We start from the raw sequence: 15,999 nt of genomic DNA on the forward strand, positions 1-15,999 counted from the left end.
TATTCCTATTAGCAGACATATCATCTTGGAGCCTCCTTGACCTGAAACAGAACTCATTTCCATATCTCACTCCTACCATTTGGAAGAGAGCCATTATGTAGTCATCCAATAGCTGGTGAGTGCGGGTTTGAGTCGTTGTTAACTGGACACCCAGGTGTCAGGACCTCCTCATGAGTGGCATGTGAAACAACGTGACATCATAAAATGTGTGAGCTAATTAGTGCCACACCCTGGGCCCCAGCATGAACCAGAGTCCATTTGAAGATAGGCTGACCAATTGAAGAAGTCGAACTCCAGCATCATCTATTTGTCTCTCAAAAATCTAACCATGATGGGCACTGAAATCTGCACACATGATCTCCAGCAGCCGCATTCCTAAGTTTTTGACTTTCTTCATCAACAATCCAATAGGCATCAATCTTCAGCAAGGTGGATACTTGCATAGGGAAACTTAAGAGCTTGATGCTCTTGCATAGCACCACCTACACCTTGCATTTGTATAGCACCTTTAATGTAGTAAAATGTCCCAAGGTGCTTTACAGGAGTGTTACTCAGCACAATTTGACAATGTAAGCAGGTTCACTTTTTGCCAGCTGCTCAATGCACAATTCCATGGGAAAAGATGTGCACGTAGTGAGGTTAACGTCCCTCCTGATGTGTTCATTTATGGTGTGCTGAAGTTCCCCCTGTCTCTCTCTCTCCCTCTCCCTACAACCAATTTTGTTACTGGACCTCCCTTGATGGCTTAAGGCCTATGATGAGTGAATCCCACACAGGCTGCATAGATAAACTAAGCCTTCATCATGTCTGCAGGCAGGAAAATCTGAGCCCACCTTTACCAGTGGCCAATGTTTATTTTTGTCCCCCAAACTCTGCTGCTATGGGATGAATTGAGGAAAATGACTCTCCTAGGTATGTCTCAGCAGCTTTATCGATAGTAATGTCACCTTATTGATTAATTTATTGATGTATTTATTTATTATTAGGATTTGAGTGTCTCTGGCAAAGCCAGCATTTATTGCCCATCTCTATATTGCCCTTGAGAATGTAGTGGTGAGCTGCCTTCTTAAACCGCTGCAGTCCATGTGTTGTAGGTATACTCTCAGTGCTGTTAGGGAGGGAGTACCAGGATTTTGACCCAGTGACAGTGAAGGAACGGTGATATAGTTTGGCAATATAGTTCCAAGTCAGGATGGTATGTAGCTTGGAGGAGAACTTGTAGGTGATGGTGTGCTCTTGTGTCTGCTGCTTTTGTTCTTCTGGGTGGTAGAGGTTGTGAGTTTGGAAGGTGCTGTTGAAGGATCCTTTGGTTGCTGCAGTGCATAATGTATATGGTAGACACTGCTGTCATTTTGTGCCTTGGTGGAGGGAGTGAATATTGAAGGTGGTGGATGGGGTGCTAATCAAGCGGGCTGCTTTGTCCTGAATGATGTTGAGCTTCTTGAGTGTTGTTGAAGCTGCACTCATCCAGGCAAGTGGAGAGTATTCCATCACACTCCTGACTTGTGCCTTGTAGATGGTGGACAGGCTTTGGGGAGTCAAGGGGTGGATTATTCGTCACAGAATTCCCAATCTGTGACCTGCTGTTGTAGCAACAATACTTGTATGGCAAATTTAGTTTACTTTCTGGCCAATGCTAACTCTCAGGATATTGATGGTTGGAGATTCAATAATTGGCATGCAGTTGAATGTCAAGGGAAGATGATTAGATACTCTTTTGTTGGAGATGAGCATTGGTTGGCACTTGTGTGACATGAATGTAACTTGCCACTTATAAGCCCAAGCCTGAATGTTTTCCAGGTCTCGCTGCATGCAGACTGCTTCAGTGTTAAAGGAATTGTGATTGGTACTGAGCATAGTGCATTAGAGAACCTCCCCACTTCTGACTTTATGATGGAGGAGAGGTCATTGATGAAACCACTGAAGATGGTTGGGCCTAGGATTTTTGGTCTGGAGCTGAATGACTCTGGCTGCACTTTCTGAAGTAGTGGCTATCTGTGATATGTTGAATTCGGAAAAGCCTCATTTATTTGTGATTTGTATCAGAAGTCCATAAAATTTACAGCATTTTTAAATATATGTAAAAAGAGAAGTTGTGATCAATACTGAAGAATTAAGGGTGGAATTGTCCCAGGTTTGCACTAAGTGCGGTAGTGGGTGTGAAAAAAGATGTTTTACCCACCTACCTGCAATGGCGGGTTTTCACGCCGCATCCTCCCCTTCCAGGTGCATCCCACCTCATTAATAATACATTCATGGGAAACACTCTGGATCGCTGGCAGGCAGACTCAGACTTGCTTGCAACACTGTGACCTCAGTGCTTCCTCGCTCTGGGCACCATATTTAAAGCACACCAGATCACGTGCCTGCTTCAAGTCTACAGACCAGGACAGCTCCAGGCAACAGATGGCCCTGAAAGCAAAGAAGAAGGCAGCCCCAAAATTTAGTGATGCCTCTCTGGGGCACCTGCGAAGTCCTCTACCCCCACTCTGGCTGCAGGAGGTCCACCAGAGTAACCAGTCCAGCCTGGGAGGTGGCTGCTGGAGTCAGTGCCACCAGAGCACAGAGGAGGTCAGCCATCCAGTGCAGGAAGAGGATAAATGCTCTCATCTGTTCTGCCAGTGTAAGTCAACTACCTCATCACTCTCAACTCACACACTCACAAACCCATCACACATCCACAGGGATCTCACAGCTCAAGAGACAACACCACTAACTCTCACACACCCCCTCACATTTCCATCAGGCTCATATCCTCTCAAGCTCGCATCCTCATCCCGTCCATGGCTCCACTCACCACACAAACATTCCACGCAGTGCCATGTGTCCCGCTATCCTGCTCACACTCTCTCCGTCTGTTTCCATGCAGGAGAAGCCTGCTTACAACAGGAGGGAGAGGTCCCAGACCGGGGGTGGATTGGCCCACATTAAGTCCCTCACTCACTTTGAGGAGCGCGCCATCATGTTGACTGGTGAGGATGTTGTCCGTGTCTGTGGCAATAGTGAGGTCAGTGGCGAACACCCACATGAGGATTCTGCACCCCATCATCCCTCCCTCAACACAACTGTAAGTGCTTTCTCTCCTGCATATGACTCTGCTGCCATGCACTAATTATCTCTACTTTGGTACACAGGGGGCTCTGCCACGCAACAGGTGCCCTCAGTCAGCCAGTGCCTCAGTTCCATCCACATCCTCACCTCCTACATTGAGGAGCTGGAAATAAGCAGCCTGGAAGACCCATCACAGCGCTTACCCACACCATCCACCAGTGCAGAGAGACGCACCTCGTTGGGACCTAGATCTAGAATAGGCTCGGGTTCACAATCTGGTGGTCACGGCAGAGACACGTATCTGCAGCGGGAGGAGGCAGGTTCAGCCGAGCTCCCTGGCACTCAGAGGACTGCTGGGGAAGAGGCATCTGTGAGGTCTGAGGCAGATGATGAGCCCCTGGAGTCAGCCTTCGAACTCATTGTGGAGAGTCAGCATAAGGCGGGGGAACATTAGGTAGAGCTACTGGAAACCCTCAACAGAATGGCATGTGAGTCAGAGAAGTGTGTCCGCCTGCTCCCTGATAACGTGGTGCCCACATGTACGCATATGGAGGCCTCCATGGGAAGGATGGTGGACACCATGGAGTCCCTTGTCCAGAAGAATGCTGAGATGCGCACAGACCTGCACTCCATCGCGGTAGCCATGGGTGAGTTCCTGCAGTGGCAACACGAGTGGGAAATGGAGCACCTCGACGTTCCACCATATGCTCCTTCTCCTCAAGGCGTCAGGTACCTGGGCTCCTGAAGGGCGGGGGAGCAGCAGCTGGACAGCCCTGGTTCATCCATTCAGGAATCTCAGAGGCTGTCCGCTCCCTCCGAGTCCCGTTTGCCTGTGACCTCCATGAACTTCGTCTTCTGTCACTGCAGCGGGAGCAGCTGGCTCACAGGAGAACAGACAAAGCAATCTGGGGCTCCCAAGGCCTCAGCTCTCCAGAGGATGCACACCAAAGTCATCAGAGGCAGCAGAGCCAGCCATTGCACAGGCTGTCTCCACCCCTGCTGCGGATGTCAGGGCAGCACCTAGAAGAAGTGGTAGGCCTAGAAATGTTAAGAAATTCTGATCACAAGTAGTTGTATGGCTGAACACACTTTGTCACTTTAAAATCTGAAAACATATTCACTTTCACTGAACGATGTGTAATGTCGTCTTTCGGTTTCATTGGCAAGATTCACAAGTCCTTCCACTGCAATTCTTCCTCTCCCCCCCACCGCCACTAGCAGTTCAGCTGTATGCAGCTGGCCCACAATTGATTCTGGAGGGAGAAGTATGTGTGTGACAGGGTCTTTCAGAGCCTCGTACAAGCACTCTCCCACACACGCGGAGCCTTCATCCATCACACTCATCTCACTGTCCCGAGCATTTTCAATGCTGCCTGCTGGGGTTCTCTTTCTGTTGTCCATCTAAGCTGCATCTCCACCCACCCACTGATCACACTCCCATGCAGCCCCTGTGTCTGTCCATCACGAGGCTCCGTCCACTTTTGATTTCTGCGAAATGGTAGTTGTCAAGTTTATCTTTAGCTCCCTTGTCCTTTCCCCTCCCCCAGTCACCCATGTCCTTTCTCCCATCACTATGGACCCCGCTGCAGCACCTTCCACCTCCCCAACATCACCTACCAACCCGAACACCACCTTTCCAGGATGTTCAGGAGAATGTGCATGTTCCCTACCTTCCTGAAAATCCCCGATCTCCTCCTCCCCGCGCACCCCCCCCCCCACCCCCTCCCCGCAGGGCCCATGTCTGCCCCTGAGTTCCCACCAACCACCCTCGCTATCTCTTCTGCCATTACTGACATGCCCTTACCCTCCCACCCTACCAGCTCACTCTGCCCCCTCCTACCCAGCTGAATCTCAGTTCACTCCCTAGGAGGCAGTCATTGACTCCACAGATCCCTCCCTTGCACATTCGCCTGGACATCAGCCCCCTTAATCCCTCCTCCACCCTTACCACGCCCTCCAGCCTTAAACCCTCCTCCCCCCTGGACCCTTCCCCCCTCCAAACTCCCTCCTCATGCTGTATTCCCTCCTCCTCACATATTTTCTCCTCTGCCTGGGCATCTTCCAGCCCTGGACACCCTTCTTCCTCCTCCCAACCTCACACCCCCGACAACTTTGTTCCCCTCTGCCCAACCTCATCCCCTTCTGCCAACAACTTCATCCCACTCGCTCCCCACCCCCACCCTCTGCCCTCACAATATCACCCCCCTCTGGTACACCTTCCTCTCCCACTCACAACTGGACCTTCCTCTCCCTTCCCTTCACCGACCTGCCGTAGCAGCCCATGGCCAAGACCATGATGTTCCGAAGCAGACCCGAAGCATCAATGGGGACCTCCCATCTTCGGGAGCTGCATCATGGCAGAGCCATGTCCATTTAATCCACCCAGTATGCGCTGCACGTGTTCCTCCAGGGCCCGGTAGTTGTAGGGCTCCAGCATCTTCTGCTCCTCAGATGTCTGCAATCAGAGCAAGGCCCTAACTGTAAGTCCCGACTTCTGCACATCTCACTTGTCCAGATGTGTTCTGGGCCGGCGTGTTTTCCTGCCAGCATAATGGTAAATTGGACGTGGGGGGAATGATTCCGGTCGGGCCTTACTTTGCATCACATTACAGGGATGCAAATCAGGTTCACGCTGCCCTCCAGCCAGATTCGGGTTCTGCCATGGCGGACACCATCAGATGATACCGTTGAGAATTCACGCTAGCTTGAAACGATTTCTTCCCCTCACACTGAATCGCACCCCCACCTGCCTGACGCCAATGGGACCGGATGATTTCCCCCCATGTCTTTATTTTTCATCAAAGGCACTATTTTTTCAAACTAAGTATTTACATGAAGCCTTTGAGAAGCAAAGCAAATATTTATTTTAAGGCCTGAATGGTAGCTGCAAAGACTAATTTTAAAATATGGTTCCTTTGTCAACCATTCATGGTTGGTAAGGATCATTCAGCCTCTACATGGCATTTGAATCCAGGCCCCCAGGTTTATTCAGCAAGAGTATCGAATCCCTCAACAGCAGTGCAGCTTTATCACCATATTTTTCTGTAACTCTTGAAGTTCCTATTCCTATTGGTTCACTACTTTAAGATTGGGATTACTGATTTCTCCCCGGTTACTGTTTACTCTTTGGTGCCTGGATTTTACTTCTTATTATGATGTATGTCAGACGACTAATTTACAAGATCGATGAAGCGTTATTCTTAAATTGCACACTGAGCTTTGAAAGCTTAATTTTCTCACAAATAAACTTGTCACAATTGTTCAAGAACAGATTGCACATTTTAAGCATTGCTATTCAGTTTGGTGTTTTGCCTCTTTTTCACACATAGACATAGATGTGTTCTCTTTTAAGCAACAAATCATTTTGAAGTGCTTTCTTTGCTTTTGCCTAACTCTACTTTCTGTTGCTGTCATCTGATCATGAAATGGATTTGTTTTGCAGGAACAATGTTCTTTATAAAAATACCCAGGCAAGTAGAACTTTTATCTTTTTTGTTAGTTGTTTTCTCCCTGTCTTAGCCCTCACCATAAATCATTAATCAACACCAAGTAGGACAGAGCCATCTCCAATCGCTCTCAATCCTGCTCATCAGCTGAATGCCAAAAAATGAAAGGAAATGATTTTGAGTGAATTGCTCTGTGATTTTTTTCTCCTCACATCCTTTGAGAAAATATCCTCCCTCCACTCAGCATTTCCCTAAAACGAAACTGAAAAAATTGCATGGACAATTGGGAAGGAGGAAAATAGTGACACTAATATGCTATCACCAGGCTTCCCATTTTAATTTTCTTTCATTACAATTATCACAATGCCTAGTTTGTGAAAGGAGGCAGGAAAATTACTTCAATGAACTGCATCAGTAAATATTGATCTAGCTTTCATCATTAGTTTCATCTCCTCCTTCACAAGTATGTAACTTGTTTTCATAATTTTTAAAGCCAACATTTTGAAGCATAGTTTCTTAAGTCAGTTGTGTTGTGTGAATTAACAAACAGGAGGTGCACAAACATAGCTGAAAAGGGCCAAGAATTGTTTATTTCCATATGCACAAATGCCCCAACTAACCAACTGGTAAAGGGTTAACAAACCTCACTATCCAGTCTGGTCAGTATCTCAGACTATTAATCGCTCTAAAGATTAGCACAGGGTGAAACTGATGCTAGGATAAGCAAAAAACCCAATTTAGAAATCCCACCTAATTACAAAAGATACAAGGCTGTTCAAGCAAATCTATTATTCTATGTATAAAGTAGCAATGTGCCATTCCCATTCATTCCCTTTATGTAGGAGTCCTGATCCAAACATAATGCTTTCTTAAATTAATTGTGAGATATAAGAATTAAAGCATACAATAACATTTGGTTATATAATTTACTGCTCTTCTCTCTTAGCATAACTCTACGGCCGGGATTTTCTGTGCCCGCCGGCATCGTTCAGTGGCATGAGTGGACAATATGGCATGATCAGTTTCACAACGGTGTGAAACCAGTTCGCGATCACCTGCTCAGCTCGCCAATAGCGGGCCGCATTCTCCGCCACCAGACGTCGGGGACCTCATTGTAATACATCAGCATGTCATTATTAGACCTGCCCACTGGAATCATCCCCGCCCCCCCCCGCTGGATCGTCCGCCCACATTGGCGGGAAAACATGCCGGTATAGAACACATCTTGACTACTGTGCGGTGCAGAAGTCGGGACTCACCCGCTGGGGCTTTGTTCACATTGTGGACACCCGGGGAGCAGGAGATGCTGGAACCCGACTGTTATGAGACAGCTTTCGGTAAAGCTCAGTTATTTAAAAATCCCACATGGAAAGTTTAAACAACTGTCATAACCTATAGTTTTAAGTATTATGTTTGAGATGCAACTCTAAATTCAGGAATCAGACCACCAGTTCTCTAGAGGTTTTATATTAAACTAAATGAAACATTTTATTAATTTACACAAGTTAAATATATACACATGGCTACAAATTACTACCATCATAACTTTTAACAAATTCCCAAACTAATCTCCATTAAGGCAACAGCAACCTATGGACTTAACCAGACACCAGGCAAAGCATTTTCACCTTACAAATTCAAAATGATGCTCCTTTCACTTTGGCTCCTGTGGAAACAGTTGTAGGCTTAGAGCTACTTTGATCTTACGTTGCCTCTGCCCTGCACACACAAAACTGCTGAAGTTATACCTAGCACAGCTCATACAATGAGAATTTACATTCAATCACTAGCCTCCTTGAGCTCCACCCCTCCTTTCATAGTAGCAATTTTATTCATAATATAAACATATTGCTTGGTCTCTGCTAGTTAGGTGTTAGATTTCACTCGCTTTCTTGAACGCTCTATTCAAAAAATGCAAATGCACTCTACCTCTCTTACACCTCAAATCTAGTACACATCAAAGCACACAGACTAGCTGGCTTTAATCCGATTAAGGCACACCCACAGATCAAACCTCTATTTTAAAAGAAAAATATTTTCCAATAATATCATATACACTAATAGCTTAATGACACGACACCAACGGCACACTGCAGGAATGTGCATGGCATGCTGGGTTGATTCTCATGGACATGGCTCTGCTGCGAAGCAGTACATGGAAGTTGGAAAGTCACCGTTGATGCTCACAACAGATGATGGTCGCCGGGGTGGGAGAGGAAGGTCTTGGATCAGCTGGGAGAGGAAGGGGTGGCGGGGGTGTGAGATTGGGAGGGGGGAATGAAGGAGCCAGGATGGGGTGAGGTTGGGAGGGGGGGAAATTAAGGTTGCAGGGGGTAGGTTGGGAGGGTGGAGGGAGAATGGGGAGGAGGGGATAATGAGGGAGAAGATGGCAACTGGGGAGGTTGGTGTAAGGGGGGTGGAATGTGTAAGGGAAGAAGTGCAGAAGAGGGGAGGGTGTCCAGGGGAAGGAAGGGGTACAGAGAGGGGAGGGTGTCCATGGAGATGAAGGGGTACAGAGAGGGTAGGGTGTCCAGGGGAAGGAAGGGGTACAGAGAGGGGAGGGTGTCCAGGGAGAGGAAGGGGTACAGAGAGGGGAAGGTGTCCAGGGGGATGAAGGGGTACAGAGAGGGGAGGGTGTCCAGGGAGAGGAAGGGGTACAGAGAGGGGAGGGTGTCCAGGGAGAGGAAGGGATGCAGAGAGGGGAGGGTGTCTGCGGGGATGAAGGAGTGCGGAGAAGGGAGGGTGTCCAGGGGGAGGAAGGATTGCGGAGAGTGGGGGGGGGATGTCTGGGGGGCAGAAGGGGTACAGAGAGGGGAGGGTGTCCAGGGGGATGAAGGGGAACAGAGAGGGGAGGGTGTCCAGGGAGAGGAAGGGGTGCGGAAAAGGGAGGGTGTCCGGGGGAGGAAGGAGTGCAGAGAGGGGAGGAAGTAAGGGTAGAGGAAGAAGTAAGCGTGGAGTAAGAGTGGAAGGAAAGGGGTAGGAGTAAGGCTGGAGGAAGGAGTCGGGAGGGACAAGGAAATAAGGGCAGCAGAAGCGATAAGGATGGAGGAAGGAGTCAGGAAGGGGGAGGGATTAACCGGGGCTGGGGGGCTGGTGTGGGGGGAGTCCGGTGGGGTGGGACAGTTCTGGGGGGGGAAAGGGTTCTGGGGGGAAGGGGTACGAATGGGTGAAGAGGTGCAAAGAGAGGAAGGGATGCGAAGGGGAAAAGGGATGTGCAGGGAGGGGGGCTGTCCAGGTGGCCGTGCACAGGAGGGGTCATATAGATCCATGCCTGCCTCCTGGGGAGCGAACTGAGGGTGAGCGTGGTATGGAGGAAGGGTGAGAATCACCGAGGGCAGAGTGAGGCAGGATGGTAGGGTGAAGTTCGACAGTAGCAGTAGAAGGGGTGGCGAGGGTGGTTGGTGGGGACCTAGAGGCAGACACGGACCCTAGGGGTGGGAAGGAGGAGGTCAGGGAAGTGAATGTGGATGGAGGTGAAATTATCAGGAAGGAAGGGAATGTGCATGTTCACCTGGACATCCCTGAAGGAAAAGGATTGTGGCTGGTAGGTCACAGAAGGGGGTTAAGGTGATGCCAGGGAGTCAACAGTGATGGGGGGAAGGAAATGGGTGACTGCGAGAGGGTAAAGGAGGGGGGTGCGAAACTAAAACCGAATTAGCACTGAATTGAAAGTGAAATGAGAATCGTGGTGGGCGAGATCATGTGCTGCATGGGAGTGTGATCATTGGTGGGCGGAGATGCAGGTCAGCTCAGATGGACAACTGAAAGCGAAGCCCAGCAGGCAGCATTCAGAATGCTCAGGACATTGAGATGAGCGTGAAATGTGAAGGATCCACGTGCGTGGGAGAGTACTCACATGAGGCTCTAAAAGGCCCTGCTACACACACACTTTTCCCTCCAGAATTGCTCGTGCTCCCTCTGCAGTGATGGGTCTTCCAGGCTGCTTATTTCCACCTCTTCACTGGGGGAGGTGTCCTTTTGGCTGGAGGTGAGGATGTGGATGGAGCTGAGGGACTGGTTGGCTGAGAGTGTTGGATGCTTGGCAGAGGTCCCTGTGAACCAAAGTGGAGATAAGTAGTGCATGGCAGCAGAGTCAAAAGCAGGAGAGAGAAAGCACTCACAGTTGCGTTGAGGGAGTGATGATGTCATGCAGGATCCTCAGGTGGGTGTTCGCCGCTGACCTCACCATTGCCACAGGCACGGTCAACATCCTCACAAGTCAGCGTGATGGCCACTCCTCAAAGTGAGTGAGGCGCCTAATGTGGGCCACTCCGCCCTCGATCTGGGGCTTCTCCCTGTTGTTGTGAGCAGGCTTCAGCTGCATGGAAACGGATGGCGAGACTGTGAGCGGAATACATGACACTGTGTGGAATGTTTGTGTGGTGACGATGCCATGGAGAGGAATGAGGCTATGAGCCTGATGGAGATGTGAGGGTGTGTGTGAAAGTAAGTGGTGTTGTCCCTTGAGCCTAGCAGAACGGATGAGACCATTTTTCCTGCAGAGGCATTGGGCGGCTGTCATCTCTTGCAGGGCATTGGTGCTGACCACCGCTGCCATTGCCTCCCAAGCTGGGTTGGTAATGCAGTTGCCCATCCTGCGGTCAGAGCGAGGACATCGCAGCGGGCCTCCACAGCATCCAAAAGGTGTTCCAGTGATGTGTCGCTAAACCTGGGGGCTGCAGTCTTCTTGCCTTTCGTGGACATCTTCCCTGCAGTAGCCGTGGCCTGGAAGCGCTGAGATGTGTGCGCGAAGCTGGACTTGAAATATGGCGCCTGGTGTGATGAAGCAGCGAGGTAATGGCAGGCGGGCGGGTGAATGTGAGTCCACCCGCCATGGAAACGGCATGTTTCCCAAGCATGCATAAATAATGTGGCAGGTTTGGGACGATACGGGATGAAAACCCGCCATTGAGGCAGATGGGTAAAACATCGTTTTATTCGCCCGCTACTGCACTTAGTGCAAATCTGGAACAATTCTGCCCTATGTGATTATTAGCATGAAACACCGCCAACTAAATTAGCAATTAGCAATGTATGGGTTTGACTTCATGGTTTAGTTCTTTCAAGGGCTGTCGCTAACTAATTAAATTGTTGACTATTTTGAAAACACTGGTCATACTGGGCTGAATTTTTATCCTCAAGGTGAATAGTAGGAGTTGGGTAAATTCCTGGCTTGGCCTGCCTGCCTCAGGAGAAAGTGCCAGTGAAGACGGGACTTTTCATTGAGGGTGGGTGGGGGCGGGCTGCATTGGGCCAGCCGACCCAGCACAGAGTTCGAAGACAGCCACAGGGCCTGCCGGGTCAATTGCACAAAGTTTATTTACACAAGAAAAAGATGTTTCAAGTGCTTGTAGTTTCAGCTATTGATATTTTAAAGGGTCTGGATGATTGACACTTTCACCGCCCTGTAGTAAAAATTATTTTTTTAAGGAAAGTGGGAAGCTATCAATGAATGACTTTTTAAAAGAAGTTTTTTTTTGCACATTCTATTGTCACTATATGGTTAATTGGTTCCATATACTGTATAGTGGGTGAATCAGCATGGAAGTGCCATAGATTGGCGTGGGGGGCATGAGAGGGTAGATGGGGGGGGGCATACCTTGGCCTGGGACCAGGACATGCCTATCCCTGCAATGGAGCCAACCAGTTTGGGAGTGCAGGGCATGGGCTCAAGACCTGAACCAGCCCATATCCTTAAAAGGCAATCCTGAAAATAGGAAACCTAGGGAATGGTGTTGGGAATCCCAGAATCAGGTCCCGGCTGCCATCTGCACCCCTTCAAAGATTCTCCCTGATTCCATGAAAATCCAGCCCATTGTCTAACATCCGACTAAATTGCTTTGTTCTGGATATGATAATAATGTAGATGCATGTCTCTTCTTACCAAATATTTCAATCTTCAATCACACAGGGGTTAAATATTCAACTTTAACAAAGAAGTCAAAGTGCTATTCTGTTTGGGCTGTCAGACAAAACAGAAATGAGGTTTCTTGGTACGGTAATTATGATCCTACTTCTGAATCTTTCGGACTAACCTGATATGACAGGTCAAGATTAGAAATTGTGCCCTAATACTTTTAGCAGGTTCTAATCTCATATTTTACTTAATTAATGCTGTTTTCTCACTTAGTGGCTGTTTCAATTACAGAAGAATAATTTGATATTCTTGATGTTAACACTATTCATATGGAATAATTCTCCCTCTTTTAATTTTAACACATGGAGGCCATTTGCCTTAAAACTCATTGTTTTTCAGCCCAGTTAAAAGATATTACTAGCACCAATTTGCCCTTGGGTGGAAAGTCCCATGAGATAAAAAACCAAGAAAATTGACCGCTATAGAAAAGCTGAGTTCGAGCTACAGTGAACACTGGATAAGTACCTGGACTCTGAATCCAATAGTTTACTGCTAAAGCTATCAGACTGTTCCAGAACCTTCTGAGATGTCTATGGCATTTCACTCTATCAATTTACACTTATGTTGAAATCTAAGTAAGATTTATACTATACACCATATCATGAATTTCCAAGGACCAAGAGCGGTGAAGCTAATGTCATTAAATGATACCAACCACCGCTTGGATAATTTACAACAAAAAACATCCACAGGTAGATGCTCTTGGCTTTTAGCAAAATAGTGATTACATTGAACACGCCCGCCCTGTAGTGCTTCTTAATGGTGTTCTGCTAGCTTCTAACAATAATTATAATTGGATTGCTCTTGGTTTTCAAGTTGCTTGTGTTCACAGTGAGAAACAGGTGGTATTGGGCAGGTAGCTTTAATCCCTATGTTACTTCCTTTCAGAAATACCTGCCTCGCCTCGCATACAACACCAGAAAGCTGAATGGTCAATTATTTTTGAAAAACTGTTATTGCCCAGAGTTTACAGCACTGCAAAGGCTCCAGGGGTTTGGGAGTGCAGTGGGTGGCCCTGGAGTTTGGGAACACAAACAGATGGATCTGGGGATGTAACAGTACTTGGGGCCTGAGTTCCTGACATTTGCCATCACTGAGGTAGATGGATTCTGGCATTCGGCTGCACTGGCAGCTGGCATTCCCAGGAGTATGGCAGCACTGGAAAAGGATGTAAAATTTGGTGGAATGGGAAGGGCAAGTCCTGAGGGTTGGTCGCATTGGATGGGGAGTGGAAGGGATAGGTTCCCTGTGATCTGGCAGTTCAAGGGAGAAGGATCGGTGCACTGGAGAAACTGCACAGACAGCATTGAAAATGGCTGCAACAGTGGGGAAGAAATCACCAGCAATTTAGTGCATGTACACGCCATTGATTCCCAGGCAATACATTCCTACTGGTGGAAATGTGTTACCATTAGTCAAAATAGGGTAATTTGCAATGTGTTGACAGAATTACTGACCCGTTCACAATTTCCTTTTGTCTTTTTTCTGGAAAACACTGGCAATAAGGGCATGATGCAGCAATTTTTTAAAAAATGAGCTCTAATTGGACACAGCTGTAATCCTGCTCTTGTTGCATTGGGTTTTCAGCTGTGTACTTAATCCGTGTTTGGAAGGGTTTTGGCGAATAAACTAATTTTTGTTTTGCATTTGGCCTCAGGGCTTCTATTAACACCTTCAGCGTTACTCATTAAGCAATGTCCCTGTTTTTATGTTCCCTTTAATAATGACTAAAACCAGAATAGAGCTAAATAGAAATTCAAGTAAAAGACTTATTCTCTAACTAGACAACTAGCTATCTTGTTTGTAAGCCCCTGGCTCCTACTTATTAAAAACTCCAGTTCATAAAGTTTATAAGTACCAGGTAATATCATAACACCATTCTAACCATACTGAATTTGACAAGGAGCACATTTTAAGGTTTAGGATTGCTTAACAAAAGTAAATTGAATCAGAGTGTGTGGCAGAGAGAATTTGGGATTATGAAGAATGTCCACAACTACCCACCCCAAGGTCCCTTGCCCAACCCTGCCGCTCCCACCCTACCACTCTAGAGCTGAATGGGAGCAGTGCATCCAAATATTATGCAGCTCCTATCCAGGACACAAAACATCGATATTTTCTATCCTGATTCATCACAATGGCCTTTGAGTAATCCTGCAAACACTCTCCCTCTGGCGGAAGGAAGAGAAAATTTAAGTGCAGCTGCTCTCCTCATGGGGCCACTGAGATCAGTGCCCTGACAACCTCAAGACATCCTGTGTGGAAAAGAAGAGTTGAAATTATAAAATCAAACTTACCCTTCAGCTTATCGCTGGAACTGCCACTTAATTGGCATTCCTGCAGCAAAATATAATGGGAGGCTAAGAACACCCTCCCACCTCATTAGCATCTCTGTGATTGGCTTCTTTTGAGTTCAGATGCAGGTCCAGTTTCATCCCTTCTAATAGAAGTTGCAGAAAGTTAGGAGCAGCAGGAAAGGGGTAGAGAACTTGCCAAGCTGCTCCTGACTTCTTTTTCCTGACTTTTGCACATTAGTAAAATGGGAGCTTCACTAATGGGCAAAGGTAAACCCTCCCTTTGAGTACTTTCTTTGAGCTTACTATTTTTCAAATGATACATTAGTTTCCCTGCCAATAAAAGTTATCGATGGCCAGGGTGAGTAAGTGTTTGTGTAGGCTGTAGTTCAGCCTAGAGAGCAATGAAGAAAGGGCATTCAAGTTGCTGCTAAATGTCAATCAAAATATTATTTTGTGGAATATGATTTTTCAAAAGAACTGTTTGGAAGATAACTATTTTACCATGGTAATCAATAAAAGACACATTGTGAAAGCATTTCATATGTGTTTCTTCAGCTTTTTATCTGAAATGCAATTTCTTTAAATAATACCATTCATAGTAACCAGACTGTAGAAACTTGTCAAAATTTTTTTCTCTGGGCTTTCAAAGTAAGTTTTTGAAGAACTGTATGGAATGTTTGAGACGCAACTGTGTCCTTGTACTCACACATTCTAAAATACAGAATGTCAGCCTCACAGACCAGCATAAAAGAAGCAGCCATTAGTTGGTTGCAAATGTCATTCTATCTCTATGTGGCATTGAATCCACATCTCCAGAGGAGATAACAGGAACTTCAATACTGACCTAATCCCTTAACGGCACGAATAAAAAAAGTTACATTTACAGGGTCACTTCTGTCTTGTTGTCTTCTCCTTCTATAGGTCTAGAAGTTACCATTCCAAAGCCATGGAGAATAGGCTCACCATTTTATGTATGGAATTATTGATTTTTCTTTTTGCCCCTGGCTGAGACTTTCTCCTTTACCATCAGAATCTTCTTCTCGCTATGATATCTGCCATAGATTATTTATTTACAAGAAAAAAGAGTCATGAAAAGTTGTTCTAAATTGCATCTACAAACTTTTTAAAAACTCAATAATTTTTCAATAGAACTTGCCTGGATCACTTGAGCAAGCTCTAAAAGTATAAGCATTCTTAATCAATAAGCTGTCCTCACTTTTCTCCTTGCTGGTCACCTCCATTTCACCGTACTCCAGCCAGTTGTCACTTGTGTGCTTTGTCATTGTTT

The sequence above is a fragment of the Cetorhinus maximus genome, chromosome 9, assembly GCF_964194155.1.
Source record: "Cetorhinus maximus chromosome 9, sCetMax3.hap1.1, whole genome shotgun sequence".
In the NCBI taxonomy this organism is placed as follows: domain Eukaryota; kingdom Metazoa; phylum Chordata; class Chondrichthyes; order Lamniformes; family Cetorhinidae; genus Cetorhinus; species Cetorhinus maximus.